This window comes from Glycine max, chromosome 4 (assembly GCF_000004515.6).
Source record: "Glycine max cultivar Williams 82 chromosome 4, Glycine_max_v4.0, whole genome shotgun sequence".
Classification (NCBI taxonomy): domain Eukaryota; kingdom Viridiplantae; phylum Streptophyta; class Magnoliopsida; order Fabales; family Fabaceae; genus Glycine; species Glycine max.
The window spans coordinates 15,406,144-15,427,858 of NC_016091.4; positions in this window are offsets into that span (position 1 = coordinate 15,406,144).

Sequence of the window (21,715 nt, forward strand, 5' to 3'; positions counted from 1 at the left end):
TTTCTTTTTTTTTTTTTTTTTTACTAAAATAGCAAAACCAAAATCTTGCATATATAGTTTTCTTTTGGGTACGTAAAATATATTTTTTTTCTCATAAATATAAAAATATTTGAAATTTGTCTCTATCAAATTTTGAGTACAATTTTTATCATCTATCATTTTTATGCCCAAATATTCGAACCTATATGCATTTTTTATATCAATTATTTTTTTTATAAATATTTGTTATTGTAAAAGTTAATATCTATGAGTTTTTAATGTGATGTTCATTATTAAGGTTTGTTCACCTTCCACCAGTGATGACCGACAAGTGTGTATTATTTTTATACTATTGTGAATTTGAAGTATTTTCTTTACTAGACATCTGCAGATATTTAAAGAGAATTGCGTTGTTGAGGACTTGAGGTGTGTGAAAAAATGTGTTCTCTTTTATTAGTTTATGAGACTTCCTTAATTAGAAAAAAAATATTGGATTGAAGTAACTCTTTTTATAACATCGAACTCTAATGTTTATTGTTCAGTTGTATTTAAAATTTATTTCTCATCATTCTCATTAATTTTTTATACTTTGAATTATATAATAAATTTCACATTAAACCGAGACTAATGTTTTTAATAGGTACAATGATGAAGCATAAAAGCATATATATATATATATATATATATATATATATATATATATATATATATATATATATATATATATATATAACTTTATAAAAACGAAGCAGCAGAAATGGAGATGAAACAACACAAATTCAACATCTTCACATATTTAAATGCATGATTCTAATGATCAATTATTTAATTGGAGGGGCCTCTTTCCAATATTCAAAGAGTTACAAATGGTGAATTTGATGTTAATTCTTTAGAACGTGACAGAGAAAACACATTCAAATATATGAATATTTGTGTTGGGGAGATTCGAGGGGTACACCTGTGGACCACGAGCCACCACATAAGGAAGCCTGACACTATACTCTAACCCAAAACCTTAAGGCTCAAGTTTATGGGTCTTTTCCTCACTTATATGGTGTTCAACCTTTCCACTTCTACCCGATGTGGGACTTCACCTCACACTTGTAATCCAACACATCTCCCCCTCAAGTGTGAGTCCCTTCCACATGGTAGTCTCCCCCTCGAGCGAAAGTCTTTATCATCCACGAGTATAGCCATGGCCACCTGCGGTACTTGCCCTGTTCGCTAGCCATTCTGGCCACCCTGCTCCACCTGCGGGGCACGCTGTACCGCTAGCCATTCTGGCTATCTGCGGTACTTGCATACTCGTCTGAGCCGGTCATCAACTTGAACCATCGGCTTTGATACCAATTGTTGGGGAGATTCGAGGGGTACACCTGTGGACCACGAGTCACCACATAAGGAGACTTGACACCACACTCTAACCCAAAACCTTAAGGCTCAGGTTTATGGGTCTTTTCCTCACTTATATGGTGTTCAACCTTTCCACTTCTACCCGATGTGGGACTTCACCTCACACTTGTAACCCAACAATCTGATGAATCAAAGAGATGATATTGTTTGATGAAATTGTATAATGCAACTTGTTTGATTCTCCAAAAGGTTATAGTTGATTGATAAACTTATTATTCTCAGAGGGGGATGTTGATTATGCTTACTTTCGGGATCATTGATTGTCTCCATAAACCAACACAAGACTTTTCAGTATGTTTTGATCTCACTAATTAACACACTTCTTAGGAAAATTCCTAGAAGGTCACCATCCTAAAAATTGTTTCAGGTCAAACATGTTTAACTATGGAGTTCTTAAGTGATAGACTAACAAAAAATAGATATGTAACAACCCATTGTTGTTATATGGAACCAGGAACTAACTCAAGTGGAAGACTTTAGTTTAATTCATTTAAAACTCTTTTATTAATTTAATTATGAAAGTACTTGTAAATGACCAAAAGCTAAAATGCACGATATCAAGATAAAACATCATGTCTTATGCATATATACATATACAACATCATAACAACTCATTTCTCCTCAAAATGTCTATAAACATATACACCTCTATAAAGATCAACAATCTAGACTCTAAGCTAATCAACACTATACGTAATGCTAAAAAGGAAACAAAGGACAAAAACTACATCTTCACATCTAGGCATTCATAAGCCGCAGTAAGGAAATGACTGCCTCCTAGCCATTTGCTCCCACGAACATGAAGTTCGAGATCATCACAATCACAACCATATGCATGTGCCACAACTTAAGGGTAAACTTACTAAAAACAAGCATACTAAAACATCATAAAACTTAACAATTAAAAGATAATCAAATACCAACATATATAAAACATAGCACCTGAAAATCATATATAAAACAAGAATATTAGAATTCACATAATAGAGCATCTCATAATAATCATTAGTTCATCAACAATCCCATCAGGATTCAATAATCAAACATCATCATTATCAGTTCATCAATCATCAAACATCATCATTATTAATTCATCAACCATCATCATCAGACCATCAATCATCAACATCAAAGACTAACTCGACTAACCTAAGTGCATCCTTTAACATAACATAGCATCACACAACCATTTGGGGAGATCCAAGCTAATCCTACATATGATGTGTGGTTTAATAAAAAAATAGATGAGTGTGATAGGGACTTACCTAGGTAAAGTATGCATTAACCTTAACCTTTGTCAGAATTGTCCTGCTCATATGTTTTATAGGTTTATTCCGTGTTAGCCACCGCGAATTCACCCAACACTAGGTTGAGGATCCACCTAGCATCCTTAACTTGCGTGCTTACTCATTGACAACAACAACTAAACAGTTCACTTAGATGTCTAGCTTAAGGTTTGAGATATAACACCTTTGTACCCATTATTTTACCTATGTTCTGTCTCAAGGATCAAGTTTCACAAGTACAACCAATCTTTACACATTTAAAATGAGTCAATCTTTAACATTCATAAGACATTTTCACCACTTTGGCATGCCATCGAAGTATAAAACAAAGAGGCTTGGGAAGATATTCACTAAGCGAGACCCTTGGGTCTTTTAGTGTATTACAGCTCCAGTGCCCAACCAGAGTTCTCACTCATCAAGCAGGCATTTCTTTGTGAAACATTTTAAAACTCCACTTATGATCATATATTAGATAAACTATATATACTTTGTCCAATATAACTTGGACACAACCAGGCTTAACACCTATGATCGTATAAATGCTTGAATGTTATTTGTGAATTGTTTGGAAGCCTTGTTTTAATCAAAATCAATGTTTTGGAACCAAAAATTGCATTAGAACAAACTGTCTTGGTCAAATTCCAAAAATTGCAGAAACGCGTTGTGAAAAAGAAGAAATTCTTTATGCAATTCATGCTTCAGCGCCAGAACCTACTACAACTTGAAAAATATGGTTTCCAAATGAATCTCTATCATATTCCTTCCTATTGTATGGTCTTTAATGAAATGATTGGAGTTGGTTCATCATTATTATCATGTAATTCTCATTGATATAATAATTTTTTGTGTATGGTAATTTGATGAAATATTGTTATATTGAAATGATGATCATATTGATGATGAGATAATTATGATGATTGGTGAATGTCTTGAGGTTGTGTTGGTTGATTTCTTGATAATGATATGAAAATTGTTTGATTAGGTGAATGCATTGATGATGAAATATGACGTATGATTATCGTGGATGAACCTTGATGATGATATGATGGAAGCTTGCTTGTGGAGCTTCTATGAAGGCTGGATCTTTGAGCTTCAATAAGGTTCTTCAATGGTGATTTTTCACCATGGAGATGCAGCGGAAGGCAAAGGAGAAGAGGAGAGGGGCCATCCATTAGGGAATAAGCCATTGAAGAAAGAGCTTCACCACCAAGAATGTGCCTTGGATAAGAAGCTTGAAGAGGATGTTTTAATGGAGGAAAAGAAAGAGAGAAGGGGGGAGCACAAAATTGAAGGAATAAAAGAGGGAGAGAAGTGGAACTTTGAAGTGTGTCTCATAAGACTTTCATTCTTCAAAGTTACAACAAGTGTTACACATGCTTCTATTTATAGACTATGTAGCTTCCTTGAAAAGCTTTCTTGAGAAAACTTCCTTGAGAAGCTAGAGCTTAGCTACACACACCCCTCTAATAACGAAGGAAAAACCTATTCTAATATTTACAAAGATAAGCGGGCTCATACTTAGCCCATGGGCTCGAAATCTACCCTAAGGCTCATGAGAACCCTAGGACCTTCCCTTGGATCTCTGGCCCAATCTACTTGGAGTCTTCTATCCAATGCCCTTGCGGGATAGGATTTCATCATTCCCTCCACCTTGGAAAGGATTTGACCTCAAATCTCGAGGTTCTTCATACTTTGGGATCCTTCCCTCAACACCTATAGAAAGAACAAAAACATATGTATTAGTGGTGTTTGGTATGTTGAAGTAAGGTAAGGTCTGAAAACCCATTTCCTGGGCATCTTCCGATGAAGGAACATGGTTCTTCACCAACTCAATGAGTGGTGCTACAAGTATAGAAAAATATGGGACAAACCTTTTGTAAAAGTTTGTTAAGTCATGGAAGCCCCAAATTTTTCTTATACTTGGTGGAGTGAGCCACTCAGGAATGACCTTTATTCTCTTAGGGTTCATGGGAACCCCTTGATTACTATTTGAAAAATTAAGAAAAGTAATGCAATAAAACATACCTTTTTCTGTATTTTCATATTGATTATTCCTACCAAAATGTATGATGTGGAACCAAAGCTACCATGATGATTCACCAAGATGTTTTGATGATGCAAAAGATCAAAGAGTTGTTTCAAGATTAGAGAATCAAGCACTCAAGATTCCACTCAAAGATTCAAGAATCAAATGAAGAAATCAAGAAGCATCAAGCCAAGTCAAAGTAGGTAGTAAAAAGTATTTTTCAAAAAAACATCAAATAGCACACTTTTTGTTTTAAAAAGGATTTTCTAAAATCTTCTAAGTTACCAGAGTTTTCACTTTCTACTATTCGATTACCATTTGGTAGTAACCGATTACCAGTGACCAGGATGGTTTTCAAACTGGTTTCAGTGCTTTGCAACGTTCCAAAATGATTTTCAAATAGTGTAATCGATTACACTATATTATTAATCGGTTACAAGTGAATCTGAACGTTGGAATTCAAATCCAATTGTGAAGAGTCACAACTTTTCATAAAATACATTGTGTAATCAATTACACCATTATGGTAATCGATTACCAGTGAATGTTTTTGAAGAAAATGTTAAGAGTTATAACTCTTAACATGGTTTTCTCAAAAGGTATCAAGGTTCTATAAATATAAGACCTTGGCACGCATTTTATATATATAATAACACAAAAAACACATCTGATTACACAGAACTTTCCACTGCTTTTCTCTTGCAAAACCTTTGCCAAATTCATTCTAAGTTTTTGTTCAATCTTTCCTTGAAGAAAGGAAAATTTTGCAAAAACAAAAACTGTGCTATCCTTCTGTTTTTCTCTTCTTCTTCTTTCCTTCTCCCTCTTACCAAAAAAATTCAAAGAACTAACCGTCTGAGAATTCTGTATAAGAAGCGGGTAGCTTCTTGGTTGTAATAGTGAACACAAGGGAGGGTACATCCATTGTGATTCGCTTCAAGTAGAGGGTACATCTACTTGGTTGTTCAAAGAGAACAAGGGAGGGTACATCCTTTGTGACTCTTTGCTTGTAAAGGATTTTACAAGGTTATTGGAAATCCCAAGAACCGTGGGTTGCTTGGGGACTGGATGTAGGCACAGGTCAATGTTGAACCAGTATAAAACTTGTGTTTGCTTTCTTCTTCCCTACGCTCTTTACTTTTCCACTGTGCACTTTTTATTTCTGCTTTACTTTTGTCTAAGTTATTGTTTCTGTTCTTTACTTTCTCATAACTTAGTAGTAAAGCCTAATTGAATCTAGTAACATTAAGAAGGATAAATTTTTAATTAGTCAAGACACGTTCATAATTAATTCAACCCCTCCCCCCTTCTTAATTATTCTGAGGCCACTTGTTCCAACAAGTTGTAGAAGCAAGCTTCTTGATGATGAATCAAGATTGATTCAAGGAGTTTTGATGATAACAAAGATGATGACAAAAAGCCCAAGAGAATGAGTTCAAGATTGAGTCAAGAACAATTCAAGAATCAAGAGAAATTTGATTTCAAGATTCAAGAATCAAGTTTCAAGAATCAAGAATAATCAAGTTGAAGATTCAAGAATCAAGAAAAGACTCAATCAAGATAAGGACTAAAAAGTTTTTTCAAAACATTGAGTAGCACATGAATTTTTCACAAAACCTTTTACCAAAGAGTTTTTACTCTCTGGTAATCGATTATAAGTAGCAAAAATTGTTTTCAAAAAACTTTCAACTGAATTTACAATGTTCCAATTGATTTCAAAATGGTGTAATCAATTACAATGATTCGGTAATCAATTACCAATGTGTTTGAACGTTGAAATTCAAATTCAATTATGAAGAGTCGCATCCTTTCACAGAAATGCTTTGTGTAATCGATTACAATGATTTGGTAATCGATTACCAGTGACAAGTTTTGAACAAAAATCAAAAGATGTAACTCTTCCAATGGTTTTCAGGTTTTTCTAAAAGTTATAACTCTTCTAATGGTTTTCTTGACCAGACTTGAAGAGTCTATAAAAGCAAGACCTTGATTTGCATTTTATGAGACTTACTTACAATCTTTACAAACAACTTTTCCACATATTCTTTTACAACCTTTGAATCTCTTTGAACATCTTCTTGAACTTCTTCTTCTTCTTCCTTTGAAAAAAGCTTTCAAAAGTTTTATGGTTTTCCAAACCTTGAAAACAAAAGTGTGTTATTCATCTTTTTCTTTCACTTCTTCCTTTGCCAAAAAGAATCCGCCAAGGACTAACCGCCTGAATTCTTTTTGTGTCTCTCTTCTCCCTTTTCCAAAGGACTAACCACCTGAATTCTTTTGTGTCTCCCTTCTCCCTTGTCAAAGAATTCAAAACAACACAGTCTGAGAATTCTTTTGATTCTTCCCTTTCCCATAAACAAAAGATTTCAAAGGACTAACCGCCTGAGGATTCTTTTGTTTCCCCATTAACAAAGTTTCAAAGGACTAACCGCCTGAGAACTTTGTCTTAACATATTGGAGGGTACATCCTTTGTGGTACAAGTAGAGGGTACATCTACTTGGGTTGTTGTGACTGAGAACAAGAGAGGGTACATCTCTTATGGATCAGTTCTAGTGGAGGGTACATCCACTAGGTTGTTCAAAGAGAACAAGGGAGGGTACATCCCTTGTGGATCTTTGCTTGTAAAGGAATTTACAAGGTTGAAAAGAAATCTCAAGGACCGCAGGTCGCTTGGGGACTAGATGTAGGCACGGGTTGTTGTCGAATCAATATAGAACTCTTGTGTGTTTGTCTTCTTCTTCCCTACTCTTTTAATTTCCATTGTGCACTTTAATTACCGCTTTTACTTTTGGTTAAGTTTATATTTTTGTTTTTTACTTTCTTAACAACATAGTAAAAGCCTAAGAAGGGTAAATTTTAATTAGTAAAGGTTTATTAATAATTAATTCAACCCCCCATTTCTTAATTATTCCGAGGCCACTTGATCCAACACAAGTGGTATCAGAGCTCGGTATCTTGAGAAAAGTTTCACAACTTCAAGATAAATGGCCTCTTTAAATTCTTTGTTTTCCGAAAGTAATTTCAGGTATAGATCAAATCTAAAATCATTTCAAGATCATGATGAAGACCAAGCCAACTTATGTCTCATGACAAAATCTCATGAGAACAACGAGGAAGAATCTGTAAGGAAGAAGTGGTACATCGACAGTGGATGTTCCAAGCATATGACGGGAAATGTATCCAAATTTACAACCATTTCCCCCAAGAAAAGTGGACATGTTACATATGGCGACAACAACAAAGGCAAAATCATTGGAGTCGGCAAAATAGGTACGAGTTCCTCTACTTCCATTGAAAATGTGTTACTTGTAGAAGGTTTAAAGCATAGCCTATTAAGTGTTAGTCAATTATGTGATAGAGGATATAAAGTATCTTTTGATTCTGAAAAATGTGTTATCAAGCATGAGCATGACAAAGATATTGAGCATATAGGTTTCAGAGAAAATAATGTTTACATGATTGATTTGAAACAAAAATCTGAAAATGATAAATGCTTTCTAAGTAAAGATAGTGATCCTTGGTTATGGCATAAGAGAATTGATCACATTAACATGGATCATCTAAATAGATTAATCTCAAAAGACCTAGTTGTTGGTTTACCAAAATTAAAGTTTGAAAAAGATAAATTATGTTATGCATGCCAAAAAGGTAAACAAACAAGAGCATCTTTTAAATATAGAAATATTATCTCTACCACTCAACCATTACAATTACTGCACATGGATTTGTTTGGACCCTCTAGGGTCATGAGTTTTGGTGGTAGTTACAATGCATTAGTAATTGTTGATGACTATTCTAGGTATACTTGGACTTTATTTCTTACTCACAAAAATGATGCATTTCATGCATTTAGGAGACTTGCCAAAGTCATCCAAAACAAGAAAAGTCTCAAAATCATCTCCATTAGAAGTGATCATGGAGGTGAATTTGAAAACAAGGATTTTGAAATGTTTTGCGATGAGCATGGCATAAAACACAACTTTTCTGCACCTAGGACACCCTAACAAAATGATGTAGTAGAAAGGAAAAATAGATCTTTAGAAGAAATAGCTAAAACTCTCTTAAATGACACTCCACTCCCAAAATATTTTTGGGTTGAAGCTGTCAACCCCGCATGTTATATTATGAATAGAGCCTTAATAAGACCCATTCTTAAGAAAACCCCATATGAACTGTTTAACAATAGAAAACCAAACATTGCTCATTTAAATGTTTTTGGATGTAAATGTTTTGTCCTAAACAATGGTAAAGAAAGCCTAGGTAAATTTGATGCTAAGGCGGATGAGGGCATCTTCCTTGGTTATTCCCTACATAGCAAAGCCTTTAGGATATACAACAAAAGAACCATGACAATTGAGGAATCAATACATGTTTCTTTTGATGAAACTAATATTACCTCTCCGAGAAAGAAGTTTCTTGATGATATTGCAGATTCTTTGGAAGATATGCACAATCAAGAAAGGAATCTAAAAAGGAAGAGAAATGAAGAAAACAAGGATGTTTAAGATGACATAGCCCAAGAAAATGATGATCTTCCCAAAGAATGGAAAACCTCAAGAAATCATCCTCTTGACATTATCATCGGAGATATCTCAAAAGGGGTAACAACTAGACTTTCTCTTAAAGACTTGTGCAATAATATGGCTTTTGTTTCTATAATAGAACCCAGAAAACTTAAGGAATCCATTATAGACGATCATTGGATAGTAGCCATGCAAGAGGAACTAAACCAATTCGAAAGAAATGATGTATGGGAGTTATTAGAGAAACCTTCAAACTATCCAATCATAGGAACTAAGTGGGTATTTAAAAATAAACTAGATGAAAATGGTATAGTAATTAGAAATAAAGCTAGACTAGCTGCAAAAGCGTACAACCAAGAAGAAGGTATAGACTATGAAGAAACCTTTGCAACCGTAGCTAGATTAGAAGCCAATAGGATGCTTTTAGCTTATGCATCTATTATGAACTTTAAACTATATCAAATGGATGTCAAGAGTGCCTTCTTAAATGGTCTAATCCAAGAGGAGGTATATGAGGAACAACCTCCCGGGTTTGAAGACTCACAAAAATTAGACCATGTCTATAGATTAAAGAAAGCACTTTATGGGTTAAAACAAGCACCTAGGGCTTGGTATGAAAGATTAAGTAAATTCCTATTAGTAAAAAATTTCACTCGAGGGAAGGTAGATACCACCTTATTCATAAAGAAGAAGGATAATGATATCTTATTGGTACAAATTTATGTTGATGATATAATCTTTGGATCTACTAATGAATCTATGTGCAAGGAGTTTTCTATTGACATGCAAAGTGAGTTTGAGATGTCCATGATGGGTGAGTTAAATTACTTTCATGGACTACAAATCAAACAAACAAATGATGAGATCTTTGTCAACAAAGCAAAATATTGCAAGGAACTCATCAAGAGATTCAGAATGGAAAACTCAAAACACATGGCTACTCCTATGAGCACTGGTTGCTACCTTGACAAAGATGAGTCTGGTCAACCCGTTGATGAAAAACAATATAGAGGTATGATTGGATATCTACTTTACTTATCTGCAAGTAGGTCAGATATTATGTTTAGTGTGTGCATGTGTGCAAGATTCCGATCAAATTCAAAGTTTTCACATCTAACTGCAGTAAAAAGAATCATAAGATATCTCTTAGGAACAGTTAACTTAGGATTATGGTACCCTAAAAATTCTTTATGCAATTTAATATGATACTCATATTTAGATTTTTCCGGATCTAAAACAGATAGGAAGAGCACTAGTGGCACATGTCATTTCATAGGGTCTGCTCTTGTCTCTTGGCACAACAAGAAGCAAAATAGTGTAGCATTATCCACAGCCGAAGCAGAGTACATCTCTGCTGATAGTTGTTGTGCACAGATCTTGTGGATGAAACAACAACTATCTGATTATGGGATTGTATTAGACCATATTCCCATAAAATGTGACAATACAAGCGCCATAAATCTATCTAAGAACTCAGTCCTCCACTCTAGAACCAAGCACATAGAAATTAGGCATCATTTTCTTAGAGATCATGTCCTGAATGGTGACTGTGTTCTAGAATTTGTAGATACCAAAAACCAACTCGCAGACATCTTCACAAAACCATTACCCAAAGATTCTTTCTACACCATTAGAAGAGAATTAGGACTTCTAGATGCTAGTGACTTAGACAAATGATTTGTTTTATGTTTTGATGACTTATGACTTATGTGATACATATGCTTTTAGTATGATTTGTGGATAATTTATTATCTTGTTTGATTTTTATAAGTTTCTCCTTTTTTTCTTGTATGAATAGATTTCTTGTATGTTTATCCATTTGTGTATGATTTTATGTTACAACGCACTTTGGCCTTTTTGTTGATGCCAAAGGGGGAGAAAAATTTGGGATTATCTAAATCAAGAATTCATACAATTATTAACTTAACTTAAAATGAAGCTTAAACTCAAAAAGAAAGGGGGAGAATAAAGTAAGTGAACGACTAGAAAATAACTTGTATGCATCTCTTGATTTCAGGTTTGTCATCATCAAAAAGGGGGAGATTGTGAAAGTAAAGCTACCATGATGATTCACCAAGATGTTTTGATGATGTCAAAGCTCAAAGAGTTGTTTCAAGATTAAAGAATCAAGCATTCAAGATTCCACTCAAAGATTCAAGAATCAAATGAAGAAATCAAGAAGCATCAAGCAAAGTCAAAGTAGGTAATAGAAAGTATTTTTCCAAAAAACATCAAATAGCACACTTTTTGTTTTAAAAAGGATTTTCTGAAATCTTCTAAGTTACCAGAGTTTTTACTCTCTAGTAATTGATTACCATTTGGTAGTAACCTATTACCAATGACCAAGATGGTTTTCAAAATGGTTTTAGTGCTTTGCAACATTACAAAATGATTTTCAAATAGTGTAATCGATTACACTATATTAGTAATCGATTACAAGTGAATATGAACGTTGGAATTCAAATCCAATTGTGAAGAGTCATAACTTTTCATAAAATACATTGTGTAATCGATTACACCATTATGGTAATCGATTACCAGTGAATGTTTTTGAAGAAAATGTTAAGAGTTATAACTGTTAACATGGTTTTCTCAAAAGGTATCAAGGTTCTATAAATATAAGGCCTTGGCATGCATTTTATATATACAATAACATAGAAAAACACATCTGATTACACAGAACTTTCCACGGCTTTTCTCTTGCAAAACCTTTGCCAAATTCATTCTAAGTTTTTGTTCAGTTTTTCCTTGAAGAAAGGAAAATTCTGCAAAAACAAAACCTATGCTATCCTTCTATTTTTCTCTTCTTCTTCTTTCCTTCTCCTTCTTGCCAAAAGAATTCAAAGAACTAACCGTCTGAGAATTCTTTTGATTCCCCAAACAAAGAATTCAAAGAACTAACTGTCTGAGAATTCTTTTCCCAAACACTGAATTTGAAGAACTAACCGTCTGAGAATTCTATGTAAGAAGCGGGTAGCTTCTTGGTTGTAACAGTGAACACAAGGGAGGGTACATCCTTTGTGGTTCGCTTCAAGTAGAGGGTACATCTACTTGGTTGTTCAAAGAGAACAAGGGAGGGTACATCCTTTGTGGCTCTTTGCTTGTAAAGGATTTTACAAGGTTATTGGAAATCTCAAGAACCGTGGGTTACTTGGGGACTGGATATAGGCACGGGTCGTTGCCGAACCAATATAAAACTTGTGTTTGCTTTCTTCTTCCCTACGCTCTTTACTTTTCCGTTGTGCACTTTTTATTTCCGCTTTAATTTTGTCTAAGTTATTGTTTTTGTTCTTTACTTTCTCATAAATTAGTAGTAAAGCCTAATTGAATCTAGTAACATTAAGAAGGATAAATTTTTAATTAGTCAAGACACGTTCATAATTAATTCAACCCTCCCCCCTTCTTAATTATTCCGAGGCCACTTGTTCCAACATATGACAAACCTAAGGTGTCCCATATGAGTACCTAAGTTTGTATTGAAACTAAAAATAAGAACAAACCTACCTAATGAGTCTCTATGTACAAAAACCATGAAGATGTTGGGTGCACGAGTGATTTTACAAAAGATGGCTGCACCACTCAAAACATTCATCATACCACCTATTTTAGGGATTTGGTGCCTAATAATACCTATTTTGGGCACCAACAAAGCACAAGGATTTAAGCTCTTGCGAACCAAACCCTCATCCAACAACTCCTTTACTTGAGGAATAAACTTAAGCCCAAGAGGTGTGGCAATGCTAGCAAGTGTCTTTTTACAAAAGAGAAAATGTGGAGGTTGTCTAAGAAGGGAAGTTTCTTTAATGTTTGTCTTTATTGTAAAATGAGTTTCCTTCTTAGCTAACCTATTGGAGGAGACACTTATCTCCTTACACTTCTCTTTAACCACTAATGGTTGTCCTTCTTCTTGGGGGTAGATTTCTTCACTAGATTCTTCCCCTTTTGCTTCTTCACTTTCACTAGAGAAAGGTGAAGTAGTAGCCTCATCTTGCTACTATAAATGTCTTGGCCCCTTATAATCATGGTTTTCGTGGTGGGGCATTGAGAAGTAATGTATCCTCTTCCAAGACATTTAAAACACTTTATAGAGCTAGTCTTCTCTTGCATACTAGCCTTAGGGGCTTGGTTTTCTATTGTCTTCCCCTTATCATCTTTAGGCTTAGAAGGTACCACCCCTAAGATGCCTTGACCTTGGTCTTTCTTTGGATAAGAGTGAGAGCCATAAGATTTTGAAGTAGACTTCTTTTTAAGTTGTTGTTCTACCCTTATTTCACAATCTAAGTTAGCCTCTATATTGTCCTTCCCATGGAAGTATGAGAGGTTAATGTTAGCCTCTTAAGGATTTCGTTCCTTTTCTCTCCTATGGGAGTGAGGTCTAAGATGTGACCTATGCTTTCCTTCCTAATAGTCACAAAGTTCTTCACTTAGGCTCTTGCAAGAGTTATGACTACTATATGAGACATGTTTTTCTCTTTTCATTTCTTTCATTATTTTTCTTTTTTTTTCCTCTCTTATTTTCTTTCTTTTATTTTGACTTATTTCTTCCACACTTTTTTTCCTTTTTCTTTTCTCTCTTGTTTTTCATTCCATAACTTGAGGGAACTCAACTCGTCTAAGATTCTAGATAAATGGTCTTTATGACTAGTACCCTCGCCATTAACACTAGATGAATGATGACTCATGTTGGTTCCTAAGTTGTGGTTCTTTCTTGTTGGAGGTTTGAAAAAAAAAGGTAAAAGAAACTATTTTTGAAACTAGCCAAAGTAAACACTAAAAGAGGTGTGAAAGATAAGGTAAAAACTAATTGGTAAAAGGCAAGCTATCTAGGTGGTTTGACAATGGAAGGTAAAGGAAATAAGGTATGAAAGTAAGCAAGAAATGTAAACTAGGAGAATCCTAAGAGTGTTTGCATGATCACATTTAAGGTTCCCAACAAAACATTCACAATCCTAAGGGAAAATTGCCTAAAATTATTACACACAAATGGAAGTAGGGTGACCTATTGGAGGCCCCCAACTTACTTCCAATGAAAGGCCTTTTTGTTACAAAATTTGAAAGCAATGAAAGTAAGTAAATTGTCAATTATAAAATTAAAAAAAGGTCCTCAAGTTTTGGTGGTTGTTCTCTCTTTGGTGATCCACTCAATTTGGAGTGCTTCTTATTCCAATAGCTCTTAAGGTGGTTGACCCCTTGCTTCTTGACTCAAATTCTTCAAGGGATGACACCAATCCTCATTTCCAATTCCCTATATGGCAACTCACAAACAAGGAAACAAAGAGACAAGCAATAACCAAAGACCAAAAAAATGAAATGAAAGCTAAACCAATGGAATTTTAACAAGACAATTTTTCAAGGATTATTCAACAATTAAAGCAATGAAAAGGACATAGAAGCAAGCTAGGACTCAAAGAGAAACTTAGAATGGCTCTATAGTAGAGTAAAAAAAAATAAAAAAAGACTCAACAAACCCTAGCTTTGGCACTTTTTTTCACACTAATTTTCAATTGAAATTTTGGAACTAAGATTGGTATAAAATAGCTACCAATTATAGAATAAATTTTGAGCCAAAACAACAAGCACACTTCCCTTTCACCTTTTTCTTTTCTGGATACTGATTTTTCTGCCAACTTGTGTGATTTTTATTATTTTTTCCTTTTATTAAAATCACTTGGTTATTTTTTTATAACTTTTTTCCAGATGTCTAGAAAATTCAGTAAAAATTTCAGCTTAAAATTCGCAGTGACCAATTCTCAGTAAGTTTTGCAAGTTCGTATGTCCAAGCTGTCAGGACCAGCGATTTTAGACTTCAAATTTTTTTTAGCATGGAATATTGATTGCCTTGGGCTTACTTTCAACCTTCCTATGTATGTTGAACTCACTAGGCTTGTTTACCACAGTTTTAGGAGTTCAATATTCACTTAGGATCGAAATTTCAGCCAGCAATTCATTCACTAAAACTCAAATTCACGATAGACAGAATCATAAGGAAACCTAAAAGTTCAAGAAAAGGTTCACAATCAAAGACTCTCTAAGAATTTTGCATGAACATGTTAAGGACTAATTAACATGCAAGATTTGAATCAAATCAAATAATAGGCTAAAATAATTTCATACACTCATGAACAAATGAGTTAGACAAAGAAACAAGAAAAATAAAATTCAGCACAACATAAGAAATCTTATGTGACAAGTTTCATGACTAGACATGACTTCTATGACAAAACTACAATAGGTGAACAAGTCACTCTAGATTTTTGAGGTTTTCTTCTACTTTAATGTTTTTGTAAGAATTTTATAGTTTAGGTTTCAGCCACAAAAAATAGCAAGACAAAACTCAAAGGAACCTAAACTCAACACAACTCATGGTTTAAGAACATGAACAAGAAATTTGAACCATAGAAAATCAAATCTAGCTTCTATAGCAAGATTAATCAGTGGAAATTCTAAAGAATCATGTTAACAACATTTAGCACAAGACAAGTGAGGAGATACATGGAGAAAAATGAAGAAACAACAATGGAAGAGAAGGTAAAGCTGAAAATTAATGGAGATTTAAGGAGCACCTACTTGAAGCTCTTGTGCTCTGATACCACTTGATGAAAGCTTGCTTGTGGAACTTCTATGGAAGCTGGATCTTTGAGCTTCAATGAGGTCCTTCAATGGTGATTTTCCACCATGGAGATGCAGTGGAAGGCAAAGGAGAAGAGGAGAGGGGAGACATCATCCACTAGGGAATAAGCCATCGAAGAAAGAGCTTCACCACCAAGAATGTGTCTTAGATAAGAAGCTTGAAGAGGATGCTTTAATGGAGGAAAAGAAAGAGAGAAGGGGGAGCACGAAATTGAAGGAATAAAAGAGGGAGAGAAGTGGAACTTTGAAGTGTGTCTCATAAGACTTTCATTCATCAAAGTTACAACAAGTGTTACACATGCTTCTATTTATAGACTAGGTAGCTTCCTTGAGAAGCTTTCTTGAGAAAAATTCCTTGAGAAGCTTCTTTGAGAAAATTTCCTTAAGAAGCTAGAGCTTAACTACACGCACCCCTCTAATAACTAAGCTCACCTCCTTGAGAAGCTTCCGTGAGAAGATTCCTAAAGAAGTTAGAGCTTAGCTACACACACCTCTCTAATAGCTAAGCTCACCTCCTTTAGATAAGAAACTAGAGTTTAGCTACACACCCCCTATAATAGTTAAGCTCACTCCTATGCTCAAAAACATGAAAATACAAAAAAAGTCCCTACTACAAAGACTACTCAAAATGCCCCGAAATACAAGACTAAAACCCTATACTACTAGAATGGCCAAAATACAAGGCCCAAACAAAGGAAAAACCTATTCTAATATTTACAAAGATAAGCGAGCTCATACTTAGCCCATGAGCTTGAAATCTACCCTAAGGCTCATGAGAACCCTAGGATCTTCCCTTGGATCTCTGGCCCAATTTACTTGGAGTCTTCTATCCAATGCCCTTGCGGGGTAGGATTGCATCATGATAAACCAACTTCTTAAAGCATTTATGTGAGTGAAGTGGAGTTTTAAAATGTTTCACAAAGAAATGCCCAAGTTATATTGGACAAAGTATATATAGTTTATCTCTCAACAGATCAAAGCTCTAAAGTCTATATAAAGTTTGAAGATGTTTGTGTTAATGTTGTTGAATCACAAAGAATAACCTAAGACAAAACAAACAAAGTGTTGTAATGTTGTCAGTTTTATTGGACAAACGAAACTTGAGTGAATTGAGTGAATCTTAGCTCTGTTAAGTCAGCAAATTTCATTGTATTCAAGCTTATTGTGTAAACACTCTTTGAGTGATTAGAATACATTTTCTATCAAACATCTATTGTTTGTGAAAGCCAAAAGTGGCTTAGTGATAAAAAATACTTGGGTCTTAATCTTAGGCGGGGGGATTAAGAGTAGTGCTAGGAGTGACTTAGAGAGTACTCGTTGTAGCCAGAAGTGGCATACAAAATGATTGGTTGTAATCAAAGAATTGATTAGTAGATCCCTTCTAGTTTAGAAGAAGAACTGGACGTAGCCTAAGAACTGAGGTGAACCAGTATAAAACCTCTGTATTTTTTTTACTATTTCTATATAACTAGTTCCTTTCTATAGTTTACGTTTACACTATTGTGTCCAAGTTTTGTGAACTGGCTTTCAAAGTTCAAAGTAATTTTGAACCTCTTTGATGAACCCCATCATCCATTGATATCAATTTGAGAAAAACTTTCAAAGTTTTCAAAAGACTAAGTTTTATCCATCACATTATTCAACCCTTCTTTCTAATGTGTTTTAAGTACTTCAATAGGATTTAAAAGAAAGATTAAGCTTCCCTTACTTTTATAGAACCAAAAAGAGAGCTTTGTGAATAATGGAAAGAAAGGAATGAGCTTCGGGTCCAAGGGAGGGGCTTTCCTCGACTACAACAACATGTCCATCACAACATCACCACCTAAAACCCAAAACAAATCACAAAACGAATCAAAAATCTGAAAACAAAATTTTTTCATGAACTTCCATAGGTGCTCCATAAGGAAAAACAAGAATGGAATCCACCAAGGGATGAAGAAGTGACACTTACCACACTAAGAGACAGCCTAAGACAACAAAGAGAGAGAGAAAAAGGATCCCCTTTGATCACCAACAACAAACCTCAAGCTTCTAGGATTTGAATCTCTCTTGGAAAAAAAGAAGAGAAAAAAATGAAAGCCCCTATCAAAATGAAGTTTGAATTGTGAGGGTTTAGGAAAAGGTTTATGACCCTTACAATTCTTCATTTTACTCCAAAGATTTCTCTGAGCTTGTCCAACCTCCTAACATAAATCATGGCCCATCTGTTCAGGCCCAATTCGCCAAAACTCACTAAACACACACAAGCATAAGCAAGACATCACCACATAAATAATTTGTTAATTAGAAATACTTAATTTAAGTCTAATTATTCTTGAAATTTAATCAAACACAACTTAATCAGATACTATGAAAAACATAGTGTTACAAGATGCATCTTGTTGATATTTATAGTATGAATTTATTCCTTTAAGCCATCTTTAATTGTACACTTACATACCTTCACAACCTTTGAATCCCTCTCATTCTGGTGTATATTTGAATCATTCATGTATTTGTACTGCTAGTAGGAAGCTGCCAAGAGCCCTTCCTTGTTCGTCTTTTATCTCTTTTACATTGATGATCACTCCCCACACTTATTAGCACCCAAGATGTTACAAAATGCTTAAAGACATTTTAGCATTGATGATATATGTACTTTTGTAAATAAATTTTATCCTTTGAATTTTAGTGAACAAGAGAAGATTAGTTTGAAATTTCAACTTTAGAATTTTATTGTTGATGCTCCTAGCCATTTAGATTCGAAGAATTTATTCACCATGCTTGATTATGTCAATCTTTGACAAGAACAAGGAAGTCAAATACATTTTATTTTATTAATCAATTAATTCGTCTTATTTTAACTCTTTTTTTTTATATATATACAACTACAACGGAAATATCATTTTCAGCAATAAAGATTATCAAAACAAGATTGCATGATAAAATGGGAGATGAATTTCTTAGAGACAATATAATCATTTACATTAAAAAATAAATAACTAAAACCTTTATTTCTGATTCAATTATTTATGAATTCAAGCATTTGAGGAATTAAGGATAATACTTAAAATAAATGTAATTGTTTTTTTTATGTGTATATTGATAGTTATATTGCATTATGTATTTAGTAACTTTTCTATTCTTGACAATGATAAAATATCTAAGTACAAATTAATCTAATTATATGCAACTTTGAATTTTTAGAACATGAGAATTACTTACCCCCTCCCCGTACACACACAAAACAAATAATTAGTCAAACTTTGACATGGGATCCATTCATGTTTTTAATAAAATATTAATGAAAATTAATTTAATGTTTGACTAATATAAATGTAAAGAAATTTTAGTTATTATTGTTATTATGGTAGCGATAGATATGAATGATGAAATTATTATTATTATTATTGTTATTATTATTATTATTATTATAACATTTAGAAAATATTTAAGATTTGAATAGAACTCCTTCCATAAAAGGATTTGAATAGAATAAAAAAATAAAATTATTTTTATTTAAAACTAATTATTTGTAACAAAAAATTAAGGGTAGGTTAGATTGGTGTTGAACAGGATAAATGTTTCTATTCCAAAACACCACTTCTTCTTCTAGATACAATATATTCAAAAGGCATATATATCCTCACTCCTCTCTCTTTCTCTCTCTATTACTTAATAACAATAAATATAGTAATTGAGGTTCTTTTTTTAAAAACTGAAAACGCACTAAATTTTTTTATTCTGATTTCTATCTTTTTTTATTATTGTTTAATTTTTTTATTCCATAACACACTTTGAATTAACAGTAACTATAATATGCATATATTATATATTTTAATATACCATAAATATTATTTAGTATATAAATATTATAAATGTTACGGTTATAAAAGTTTTAATATATTATTTATAATATTTATGATATATCAAATATATATATATATATATATATATATATATATATATATATTAATTTATAACATAAATATAATAATATAAATAATATTTGGATAATTAATATTAAAAAAGTTATTTTATTAAAATTTTATATTATTTTATTTTGTATTGTCCGTCATCAAGGACGTAGAGAAACAAAACATTGTCGTGTTACTGGTGTCTTTATCCTGCGTTTTTTTTTTTTCTCCTTATTTTGTACCTGAGTATCAAATGCATCCTAATAGTAGTACACCTTTAAACTCAAATATAAGTAAAAAGTAAATTGATGACATTTAAAAACAAATTTAAAGTATTTTTTCTAAAGTGCTCTTCATTTAGAATATGATATTAATAATAAAAAAAATCATTTGAAATGAAATCTCAATTAATTGAAAAATATTTTTTTTATGATATCATTAAATATGTGAAAGTAATTAAATAATATGAACATTAAACATATGTTTGGTTGAGAACTAATCACTAAAGAAAAACTAATAGTATTTAACATTTATATAATTAAAAAATAATAATTTTTCAAAAGAATAAAATGAACTATGAACATTCCTAATATGGAAATTAAAATAAAATCAAGGTGTATTTTTTTTTTTGTTTTTTCGTACCTTATTTGAATATTTAATTAATAATTACATAATCACTTTTTTGTCGGTTATTATATATATATATTTATAAGGTTAACATTACCACTTCATATTTTTTATTTTTTATTTTAATAGTAAAGTTTAATATTCGGTCCGATCAACGGTAATGCAAAATCTGATTTAAATATATATTATTAACTTAATTTTGATTATTAAAATCCTTATTTTAGTTCCGAAAATTTAAAAATATTTTTAATCTGAATTTTGATAAATTACTCCTTAATTTAAGCCTCTCGCATAATAAATTGACACTTTTGGTGATTTTAAGTCTCCATAAATTGATTTTTATTTTAATCACTAGAATTTACATTTTAAAACTACAATAAAGTGTCAATTTATTACAGGAGAGACTAAAGTAATAATTTATCAAAATTCAAAAACTAAAAGTAACATTTTTAAATTTCACCAACTATAAAAATCACACAAAATTAATGGAATAAAACTGTAATTAAGCCTAAATATTATTAATGTAAAAAATTTAATTCTTAATTAAATATAAATAAATATTTTAAAATTTGTTAGATTTATTCAATGTTTATGTGAAACCATATGTGGAAAGAACTTGAGAACATATTTTTTTAAGTATGTTCAGACCTCAAGTCCATTGACATTGTTAGGGTGAAGACATTTAAGTTATTTTTCTTTTTAGTGCTCAATAATTTTGTTAGAATTTTATTTTTATTAAAAGATGTCTCGGTTAGGAGAAGCAAATGATGTTTATTTATCCTTACCATCAATTTTTAAGTGGGAAAATATTTTAGTATATAATAATAATAACTTCAGTCAAGATTACGGGGTAAGAGGGCTTGCCCTCGTGTGTCTTAGGCCCTTTTTTCAGTATTGTTGTTCCAACATCAAGTCTGGTGACCTAGTTAGGGTCACCACATCTAAGGTATTGTCCTTTTTATTTTTATTAAAAAACATATTGATGAGTTAAAGAAAGAAAGATGTTTAGTAATTATTTTTAACCTCAATTTTTAAGTGATTAAGGATAGGTACCGGAATATTGTATATAAAAATGATGATAAAATAATTTTTAGTTCTAAACCTTTTATTTCTAAGTCGAGCTTAGTAGGTTATATTATATAAATATTTTGATCAATTGAAGTCAAAACACTTTTGTTGCTTAATGGTCAAACTGCACCGGAGACTTCAGGTCTAAGAAATCGTTATGCTGTTCTATCATAGGGGCTAGGCTCATAGATTGGCTTCTTTTGACTTTCAAACAACTTAATAATAGTTCATGTCTCTCTGCCCTCAAGCAACTCATGTACTAGTAC